The sequence below is a fragment of the Nilaparvata lugens genome, chromosome X (assembly GCF_014356525.2).
Source record: "Nilaparvata lugens isolate BPH chromosome X, ASM1435652v1, whole genome shotgun sequence".
Classification (NCBI taxonomy): domain Eukaryota; kingdom Metazoa; phylum Arthropoda; class Insecta; order Hemiptera; family Delphacidae; genus Nilaparvata; species Nilaparvata lugens.
The window spans coordinates 59,990,674-60,002,215 of record NC_052518.1 but is presented as its reverse complement, the minus strand read 5'-3'; the positions used below and the strand labels follow the sequence as shown (position 1 = coordinate 60,002,215).

Here is an 11,542-nt window from a genome sequence, read left to right as displayed (position 1 = left end):
CGGTGTGTTGGCGTGGGGTGGAGTCTCAGCGGCGTTGTTGCGGCCTCTTGCTGTCACTCAGAGAACCCTAATAAAAATAATTTTAAATAAACCCATGCGATACCCTACAGAACAACTTTTTTCCGAATTCCATGTCCTTAATATCAGACAAATAAACATAAAAACCCTCCTCTCCTTCACCAAATCCTACAAAGCAGAAATATTTACTGAATCACCACACAATTACCAAACTAGACATAGATTAAATTTCAGATATGGTACTCCTAGAGCCACTTTAGCTCCAGCAAATAACACCCCATTTCACATTGTGCACCTCCTCTACCGAAATTTGCCTACATCAATCCAGGAGGCTGAGGGGCGCAGTGTACCTGTTTACAAAAGAAAAATAGTCCAATGGCTATTCAACATTGGTAGGGATGCTTCGGAGGCCCTTGTCAATTCACCCTACACCTAGGTTTTGTCTTGGATATTTGTCTACAGATATTTTTCATTTTGTTATAAGCCATTAGTTTTTCCGTGTTTCGTTATTTTTTCTTTTTCTCTCTCTCTTCTTGCTTGTGTTTAGTTTCTTGTTTTTGATGCAGCGCTCTATTAACTCTCTCGACCCTATAGCACCAACCTATATCAGTAATAGATTTAACCTATTTTATTTTCTACATTTGAAGTTATTGTTTAATTAAAGTTCATTTTTTGTTTAGAAAAAAAGTAAAATTTAAAAGTTTTTCAAGAAATGATTTCGATTATCCTGTATTTATTAAGGCTTTTCTAGATAGGAATTCTTCCCCCACACACGGATTTATAGTCTAAGTGGGGAAATATATTTCCTGGAATTGTTTTTGTATAACTATTATTGTTATTAGTTATTTTGTATAACTGATATGTATATGATTTTTTGAGGAAATAAATTGAATTGAATTGAATTGAATTGAATTAAACGAGAATAATTTAGGGGAATAACATAATGACGATTGGCGGGAATAACATAATGACCGTGAAAAACATGGTTTTTAGTCATTAGCCGCCATTTTTCTCAGGAATATTACGGAGCTCCTGGAATTTCCCAGAAATGAGACTCATGTCATTTGATAGGGCTTATAAATAGCTATCCATGGTATAAATTTGAAGAAAATTGTTAGAGCCGTTTTCGAGAAAAACGTGAAAAACATGGTTTTTTAGTAATTATCCGCCATTTTCTCCGCAATCTTGAATTGAATTTTATCGAATTTCTTATTGTCGGATCCTTATGGTATAAGGACCTCAAGTTTAAAATTTCAAGTCAATCAGTTAATTAGGAATCGAGTTATCGTGTTCATAGACATACACACATACACACACACACACACCCACACACCACACACACACACACACACACCACACACACACACACACACACACACACACACACACACACACACCACACACACACACACACACACACACACCCACACACCACACACACACACACACACCCACACACCACACACACACACACACCACACACCACACACACACACACCACACACACACACACACACACACACACACCACACACAACACACACACACACACACCACACACACCACACACACACACACACACACCACACACACAACACACACACACCACACACACACACACACACACACACCACACCACACACACACACACACCACACACACACACACACACACACCACACACACACACCCACACACCACACACACCACACACACACACACACAACCACACACACACAGACCAACACCCAAAAATCATGTTTTTGGACTCAGGGGACCTTGAAACGTATAGAAAACTTAAAATTAGGGTACCTTAATTTTTTTTGGAAAGCGATACTTTCCAAAGTAAAAACCGAGGAAATTTTCTGATGGAAAGTTTTGTAAAAGCATTGCTAGCAATGGCGCGCTTCAAACTGCACCCAGCCGACAATTTTCCACGAAATTGATTTCCACGCGTGGATCAGTTTGTGATTTGTTCACAGTTTTCGTGTAACGAGGGTCACTCGTTCGTTGTACTGCGCAAGCCTACAAATAGCGCATGCGTCGTCAAGTACTCTGCTCGAAATGTTTCGACATTGATGAACATAATCATTAATTAAAAAATAACTATGGGTCGGATAAAAATGATTCAGACACCAATAGTGAGAAGACATTTTCCCCGTTATTTTGATATAACATTCTCACTCATTACGATATCCCTTAATTCTAAGGGAAGTGATATTAATTTATAAGAGAAACATATTTTGGCATTTCTTTATTTCCTTAATCTTTTGGTAATACAATTTTTTCGTAATTTCTTCGGTTGGAGGTTGGAGGGCCAGTCAATATAATTTGAGACAATTCACTTCTAGTAACAACAAGAAAAATAATGTAATGTCAATGAATTAGAAAAGAAATCAGGAAATTCATATAATAACTAGACAACGTGATTTTTTTCTCTATTTAATATAGGTATAAATGTAATTAATAAAGAAAATATAAAAATCTTGTAGTACCCTTTATTTTTTAAAAACTTTAAAATAGTCCAATAGTTCAAATAGTTCAACCTATATTAAAGGTATAAATCTGATTAATAAAAATCTACTACAAGATTTTTATATTGTTTTTATTAATTTGAACTATTGAACTATCTTCGAGTTTTTAAAAAATAAAGGGTACTACAAGATTCTTTGTATTGTTTCTATTAATTTGTTAAAAAGTAGCCCATGTGAGTTAAGTGTTTTTAGGTATAAATCTACTATAAATTCTAAATCGACATGAAAGTTCCATTATTTAAGATCATTGAACTCAAAATTTTCCATACTGTTTCATTCTCATTTTCTTCATTATAATGATTTTTTCCCATGAGTATTATAAATGTTTTTTATGTTAAATTTTTATAAAATTTCTACATCTTAGGTTATCAATTTTCTTTTTTAAATTTGTGTATAGAAATGTGGTTTTTATGAACTTCTAATGACTCGCAAGATGTATCTTTATTAGATTTTTTAACTTATGGCATAAAATCTTAAACAATAGCAAAATTAGTGGCATCCCGACACATATTCATATATAGTGGGGGCCACATTTTCTTAGATCAGCAAATAATCAACCAATTGTATTAATACTTTGTAAATAATTGTACCTTATATGCTTCTTGTAATCATGTCTATAATTTGAATAAACTCCTCTGGTCGTGTTGTACCGTCGACCAGAGACATTATTATTATTATTATTATTATTATTATTATTATTATTATTATTATTATTATTATTATTAATTCTCGTCCGGTATTCCTTAACAGGAAGACACTATTGAATTTTATAATACCATTTCTTCAGAAATGCATATTTATTTATGGTATGATTCTATCAGCATTTATATCAGATTCACTTATTTACCGAGCGAAGTGAGGTCTATGATTCAAGTCGACGGTTTTGCATTCCTCTTTATGTTTATATGTTGCGCATTTACGGCGAAACGAAGCAATAGATTTTCATGAAATTTGACAGGTATGCTCCTTTTTAAAATTGCGCGTCGACTTATATACAAGGCATTTGGAAACTTTGAATTTCAAGGATAATATAAAAGGAAAAGGAGCTTCCTTCACGTAAGGAGTCAAAACCAGACTATAGAATATTATTCATCATAAATCAGCTGTCGAGTGGATTATAAATTGCATGCCATGTCGCATGCAATTCAATATCTCAATGTAACTTGGTAAAAAATCAGCTGCTGTGTGGACTATTAATGACATGCCTCATTGAATGCAATTTTTATGCACTATTAAATGAACTATTGATTGCATGCAATTAATAACTAAAATAACATAGTATTGTCCCTCGACCTTTCTCTGCTTTGAACTCGGGCTGACCTGTTGCCAGTATGTCTTGAAGGAGATTAGCTTTTGATGTTTGCATACTCGATACACCAACCCCAACAGCCATTAGCCGTTTTCACACCGATATCTCGCCGACACGACATACAGACAGGATTTATTCTGATGGACAGTATAAGAGGAGGCTGTGGTTTATAACTGCGCGAGGTCTACTGTTCACAGAACTACTAGTTATAAACTATTCACATTCATATCGCAATCATGCACCTAGGTGTCAACTAATATTGTCTCACAATATGTATAAACTATACATATGTATTCATACCTACAAACTATACTCTGTCGGATTTTTTCGGCTATACTAGGGTTTTCTCGTGTTTTTTTCGGCTATACTCGGCTTTTGTCGAGGTAGCCATGTTCCACGCTACCGTGGGTTCACTTTGCGTTGACAGTAATACACTTGTCAGCTGATTGATTATGAAAAATTCTATAGGAATGGTTTACAAAACATCCCACGGCGTGGGTTGCTTTACGTGGATTAGTATGGGTCTACTTTGCGGCGGGCCTAAAAACCAATATCTTTAGTCAAGAGCTCTTCAATAAAGTTCTAAAATGTTGATTTTAAACTTTTTAAATCTAGATAAGATTTTCTTCAATTTTTATTTGACATCCCTGCTCTATTTACCATCCCTTCTTCGTCGTCTTTCCCTTCTCCAACTTCTTTACTTTACAGAATATTATCGGAGATCTGCTATAATATCTATTTATGTATTATATAGAAGCGAAATGGTACTTATTCACTGATTCATAATTAATATAACTCAAAATCTACTGGACCAAATACGTTCAAATTTGGCAGATATTTTTAGTTGGCCTTCTAGAGGCGCACTAAGAACGAATTTAAAAACAATTCCAAAGATACGCCCAAAATCTGAGTTTTTCTGCGTTTTCTTAGCTTTTTCAAGATCTAGTTGGCAAAAAAATGTTCAGATTTGGTGTATATGCTTGGCTGGATATAAAAATATTGGAGGAAGGGCTTCGAAAATTCGCTGAAAATACGCCCAAAATTGGTGTTCTGATTTTTCTCAGTTTCATGAGAAGTTAATACAGAAAAGTTTTAAATTCGTTACAGTGATTTAACTAAAGTGTGCAAATGTTATATTGAGAGTGCTTGGAAATGACGCCAAAGATACTTCCTAAACCGGCGTTTTTCGAGGGGTTTCCCACTTTTTCAAGAACAAATGAACAGAAAACGTTTAGATCTGTAAGAACAGAGGTTCTACAGAGGTACAGAGGTTCTACAGAGGTAGGTTCACCTAAAGTTGAGACAGTGTGGAGAGCTTCAAGATTCTGCCATAGGGTTTTCAGGGATGAGTGTACTTGAAAGTCTAAACTCGATACAAGTTCTCTTTGGGTAATTGTGCTGCTACTTTCGAGGGTTCCTTTTCTACAGTTTTTCAAGGCATTCTTATTGATTTTTCAAGTAGATTGGAACTTGAATAGGTTAAATGAATGTTTTGTAAGTTATGTACATTATTTGTTCGTAAGATGAAGACTGAAATACAAAAATTCACATATCTTGATCACCTTACGTGGGAAATGATATTAATATTTTAAATGGACAGACATCTTTTCAACCCTAAGCTACGTAGTTAATACCAACTATTCCGAGAACTGATTGATAGGAAACGTTCAAATTCGATTGATTGATTGATTGAGTACTTAATTTATGTAGATTACAATATATACTGGCTTATACACTTATATACAATAGCTTACAATACAGCAAAATTATAGATGAATTAACATAATATAGACTAAGAAAATAATTATTGAACTGTATATGATACGAAAAAGCAATTTGTAATATAATAACTATAGATAATAATCATATTGTTATGCATCTACATAAATTGGCGGAGCTTTGGACATATCAATGTCCATTCTTCGGAAAGAATATTAAAAATATCCTCCCCACTAACTCTCTACTCTCTACCAAAACGTTAATTTCGTTATTTTAACTAAGGATTTATTTATTAATGGAAATATTGTAAAAGTTTTAATCAATATGAATATTGAAGAGAAAAAAAAAGAAAATTGATAAAGTAAAATAATTATATAGGTAGATAAGATCAAATAATTGATATAACATGAGTTTATATATATATATAATATATATATATATAATATATATATATATATATAATATATATATATATATTATATATATATATATATAATATATATATATATATATATATATATATATATATATATATATATAATTCGTTCTATAACATGGTTTAAAGGTTTATATTGGTGGAATGGGTGAGGGATGGTTGTCATGTGATCGTTCTAGGGCCGGACAGTTCCAGTCATTTGTTCCAAAATATGTTTTTTTAAAGTCCGTATGAAGCTCGCTCGGCTCTCGATAGACCTGATAGAAACAGGAAGTGTATTCCATGCACGACAGGTACTGACTAAGAAGGATTTTGTGAAAATAGTAGTTCGATGATTGGGTATCCTTAGTGTACTTTCTCCGGTTCTATTCGAAAAAGCCTCTGATCGGGAAGCTTTAATGTTGAACTAGCAATGTGGGCTGGGGTGATATGATCATGGCGTTGGAGAGAGTAGACGAAACGTAGACAATAATTTTGGCAACGCTGTAGTTCATCATTCAGAGTGACTTGCATATCGTTAAGAACAGAATTACAATACATTAAATGTGGGAAGATGAGAGATTGAACCAATAATAATTTAATGTTTCTAGGGAGGATATCGTGCATTCTCTTCAATGCATGCATGGCTGAGAATACCTTTTTACAAGTTTTGTTCACTTGTTCTGACCAGTCAAGGGTATTATTCATAATAATGCCTAAATTTTCAACTGAGCTACAGTAAGGAATGTCATTACCGTCTACACTAATTTTGTGAATCGATTCAAGGTCAATATTGTTTATAAGACGAGAATATCCAATTATAATGGGTTGTGTTTTGATGGGATTAAGCTTAAGGCCATTTTTCTTTGTCAATTCCACTATCGAATTGATATCCTGATTCATTATTCCAACTGTTTCATTAATTTTTGTTATGGGACAGCTTAAATAGATTTGAAGGTCATCTGCATAAGTATGGAAACTGGAGAACTTGATAATGGAAGAAAGGTCATTAGCATACAAAGTGAAGAGGAGAGGGCCTAAAATTGAACTTTGAGGTACTCCATGCATAACGTTTTTCCAAGTTGACTTTTTGTCACCGACAGATACACATTGTTTCCTACCTAATAGATAGGATTTAAACCAAACTAACGAGTTGTGACTGAAACCAAGAATAGCCAACTTATTCAGAAGGACTGTATGATCAACGGTATCGAATGCTTTAGAAAAATCAAATAGGGTGAGGATGGTGCATTTTCTTTGGTCCATAGCTAACCTTACATCATCAGTGACACGAAGCAGAGCTGTCTCAGTTGAATGGAATTTTCTAAAGCCTGATTGAAAGTTATGAAGCTTACTATTGTTGTCTAGAAATTTTACAACTTGAGCATGAATGAGTCTTTCTAGCACTTTGGACAATGCAGGTCCAAATACTGATTGGTCTAAAATCCTCAACTTTATTGGGTGATGGAACTTTATTGAGAGGGCGAACCAGAGCAAACTTCCAGTTTTCAGGGAAAATGCCTTCTTCAAGTGACTTGTTGAAAATGTATGTAATGGTTGGTAAAACAGCAAATAACATCTTCTTCATAAATTTAATAGGAATTTTGTCTACACCCGTAGCATGACTATGAATACGTTGAATTGCTCTGAAAGTGTCTTCTTCTGAGATTGGATGGAAATGAAATTGATCAGTGATTGGTAAATCTAAGTTTGTAACCTGCTCTTCGAAATCATCGATATGATTAGCAATGATAGCTTCATCGCGTTGGTTAGAGTGTGAAACGAAATGGTCATTTATATTATTCAATGGTAAGTCAATTTGTGGATTCGATTTCTGTTTGCCAAGCCCGAATTCTTTTATTCCCTGCCAAAGTGATTTAGAGTCTTGTCTATTGTTTGTCATAAACGAATTCAAGTACCTAGTCTTTGAGTTCCGTAATTCCTGTTTAACCCTATTTCTAAGGCTCCTATACTCTATCAAACTGTCCAAGTCAAATATCTTTTTTAATTTTCTATGTGCTTTGTCTCTACGTCCCATCATCTTAAGTATGTCTTCAGTCATCCACGGTACTCGTCGTTTTCTATTAATCCTCCTTGTCACATAAGGTGCATGTTTGTAATACAAAGTCAAAGTCCAATTCTCGAAAGTCTTGACCATGTCATCAACTGAGGGTAATGCTTCAATTTGATGCCATGGAGTCTGAGCCACATCAGTCAGGAAGGCGGCTTCATCAAAGTTTTTGAAGTCTCTATAAGTGATAATTTCCTGTTCTGGCTTGGGTATCTTATGGGAAAGTACACAGTAGATCAAATCATGTCTAGAAATAGCTGGGACTGAGATTTGGCCTGCTTGAACAACCTCATTGGGATCACTAACAATGAGAAGGTCAATGAGTGTGTCTGATTCATTAGTATGATGAGTTGGATCGAGAGGTAAAATAGTCATGTTCAGGCATTGGAAAATTGTAGTCAGTTGAAAGTAGTCAAAGTTACGATTTGTCGTGTTTTCAAGTCGGTGTTCATATCCCCCATAACTAGTATACGGTTATAACAAGGCATAAGAGAAAGCAAGGCATTTTCGAAATTTGTGAAATGACCTATTTTTGGTGGGCGATAACAGATACCAACGAGTAATTTATCAGTACTAGATAAGGATAATTCAAGTAGCCTAAACTCTGGTCTGGAACAATACTCTTGTTTAGATGTGATTAAAACTTTTGTTTTGATACCATCTTTCACATAAATTGCTACACCCCCACAAGCTTTATTTAATCTATCATTCCGGAAAAGATTATATCCAGGCAATGCAACAAAATTTGATGAAATACTAGGCTTCAAAAATGATTCGGAAATTCCGATTATATTGAAGTCCTGAAAACGGAAGATTGCTCTGAGTTCATCAATGTGGCAACTGAGGGATTGTACGTTAAGGTGAGCAGCCTTGAAAAGTTTTTTGAAAGAGTGGAGCTTATTTGCTAGAAACATACCTGCGTCATTCAGTGGCGAGGTGTCCGGTCATCTCTGGATTCGCCGATGACTGGACAGAAATTGATATGTAATGTGTATATTATTAAATTGAAAATATTTGAAATAAATACAAAAAAAGGTGAAAAAACCAAAATAGAAACGTTTCTTTGCGAGCGCGCCATGCTTGAATAAAGTAGACTACTGCAGTTCCATCCATTCAATGTGATTCTCAAAAATATGTGATTCCAGTAATGCTATTTAGCATTGGTAACACCACTCTTCTGCATCATCGCTCTCCCTCTCCCCGTAAACGATGGTGGAGTAAACGGTCAAAGACATCGCTAGTTTCTGCGATTCCACTGTTCCGCGCCAGTGTTGCAAACCGTACGATAATTATTTTGTTTGCAATTTGTTATTGATAGTTATGATTATTATTTGTTCAATGTTTGGTTTTGAAGCATCTGAATTTAAAAATCTACATTGTGAGAATAATTAAGAACTGAAAATTTAGTGAAGTGAACAACTACAAGACCTAACCTATTTCGGACTATGTGTGTAACCTTATCTAAATTTGGCAGAGGAATAGCATAGCACAAGGTTACCTTATTTTTTCTCTCCCTGTCTTTTTAGTTGATGTTTTATGAATTGTTCCATGAATCAATAAAGAATAAAGAATTTCATTTCAATTTTTTAAATTAATTTGAGGACCAGTTTCCGAGCTTGAGATTTACCCAAGTTCTAGACTTTTCAACTCTAGGATTTTGAAAAGTAAGCTTATCTTATATTAGATGTATTTCTATACATTATTTATTATTATTATATTTAACTATATTTCTCGATAAATAATCGTCCAAAATGAAACATTATCCTTAAAGTAGGGGAGGGGGTGCAGCTTTCATTCAAACTTTCAACTGAATTGTTCCTGGTGATGACTGAGCCAAAAGTCACGCCTCGCCCCTGGCGTCATTATTACTATTATTGGAATAATCATACCTACTTGAGGGCGAGCGAGCTGACGTGTCAGTGAGAGGCATCATGGAAGCAGCAGACCAATCGTGAACCGACCTCAGAACGACACATGACGGGGAAAATGGGGATGAAACTGATAAAACTTAACCTAAATGAAAAAGTCTCTTGATTCGAGTGCATTCAGTATGCCTTGACAGAGAGGCCTTCAGTATGCCTTCGATACAGAGGCTCAGCTATAGTAGGGTCTAAAACTCTGTTAATTTTCTCAACTTTATCAAAAACAAATGAACAAACTCGTTTAATGTTCAAATTTGGTACAGGTTTTCAGTTAGATTCTAGATATTTTATGTTGGAAGGGCTTCAATGGTTCGCCAGCGATAAAACCAAAATCGGTGTTTTCCTACGTTGTCTCAGTCAACTGGTGATTGAATCAAGCCTAAAACTCTGTATTTGACTATTTGACGGGAGGAAGCAACCTCAAATGAAGAATGCCGGCCAGCGAAGCGAGTCTGCTATTCTCATCTCTGGATGATTCAGCCGGGGATTCAGGGGGCGGAGCCCCCTTTCTAGGCGCATAAGACGAGCAAAGCGAGCCTGCCGACTAGTAACAATATAATTAACATTATATCACCCTTTCAATTATTATTATAATAATAATAACCCTTTCAATAAACAACATTCACTCTTTTATATTAGACAATTACACAAAAATAAAATTCTGAACTAATACATCATATTGTAACAGTATATGCATGGATGGTATGAAGTTACGCGTTTATAGTCAATTATTTGAATGTGCTGACTAGAAAAACATTTTTTTCAGATAATGAAAGGAAAAATACATAAAATACCCTTTCTCAGTTGTTTTTCCCATTCGTTTGTCAGGTTCAGCCTACAGTTCCTGGGTGACTCAATGAACTCCCCAAATTTCTATCTCACACAACCCCTGCTTACTATTTAAAATTTTTAATTATGAATTTTGAGTATCGTACTAGTACTAATGATTAAATTTTTTTTGAAATAAATAATAACAATTAGTCGAGATTCGGTGGGTGTACCAGTACCAAGGATAGTATGTAGTATTATTTAGTATAGATAGTATATATCTATATACTGGTCTTGTACCAGTACCACCCACAAACTTCTGCTCCAAGTGAAGGCGAAAATAAAAGTAATAGAAAGATTGAAAATACTGTACATTATAGTGCAAAAAAGGGTACGGTCGAGTGTTGCTATTGGTCGAGAGGTGGGGCTAGCAGTGAGCGCGCGCATCGTATCTAGTTTCAGGGTGTCTAACTTCAGAGTTCAGTCGTGTTTCAGCAGTCGTCGGTGTGGGTTACGTTAACGTCTAATGAACTGTGGTGTTACGTGGACTAGTTGTTATTCATCAGTGTCTTTGTGTTTAGATTGAATAATTTATCAAGATTTTTGTTAAGAAAGATTCAATCCGAATAATCACTATTTTTGGGTGCTAATTTTAGGAAGTTTAATGATCCTGAAATACAGGTAATACAGGTGTACCCCATCTCAAAATCTAAATGTTTTTGTTTTTCTACGAAAATAAATTTACTCAATAAAGTCTATATAATTATGATTAGACTTGCGAATGTTGT

At 34.8% G+C, this 11,542-nt stretch overlaps 1 protein-coding gene across 4 annotated transcripts in view; it reads left to right on the top strand.

The window, feature by feature from the left end:
* Window positions 1–11,216: 11,216 nt before the first annotated feature.
* LOC111060571 (eyes absent homolog 2) overlaps window positions 11,217–11,542 on the top strand; it is a 133,692-nt gene continuing 133,366 nt past the window's right edge. For 3 of the 4 annotated variants that reach the window (XM_039443388.1, XM_039443387.1, XM_039443386.1), the window contains exon 1: window positions 11,217–11,435. The gene's annotated coding sequence lies outside the window, so the exon portion shown is untranslated. The remainder of the gene's footprint in view (window positions 11,436–11,542) is intronic. The other variant, XM_039443389.1, reaches the window with a different exon arrangement.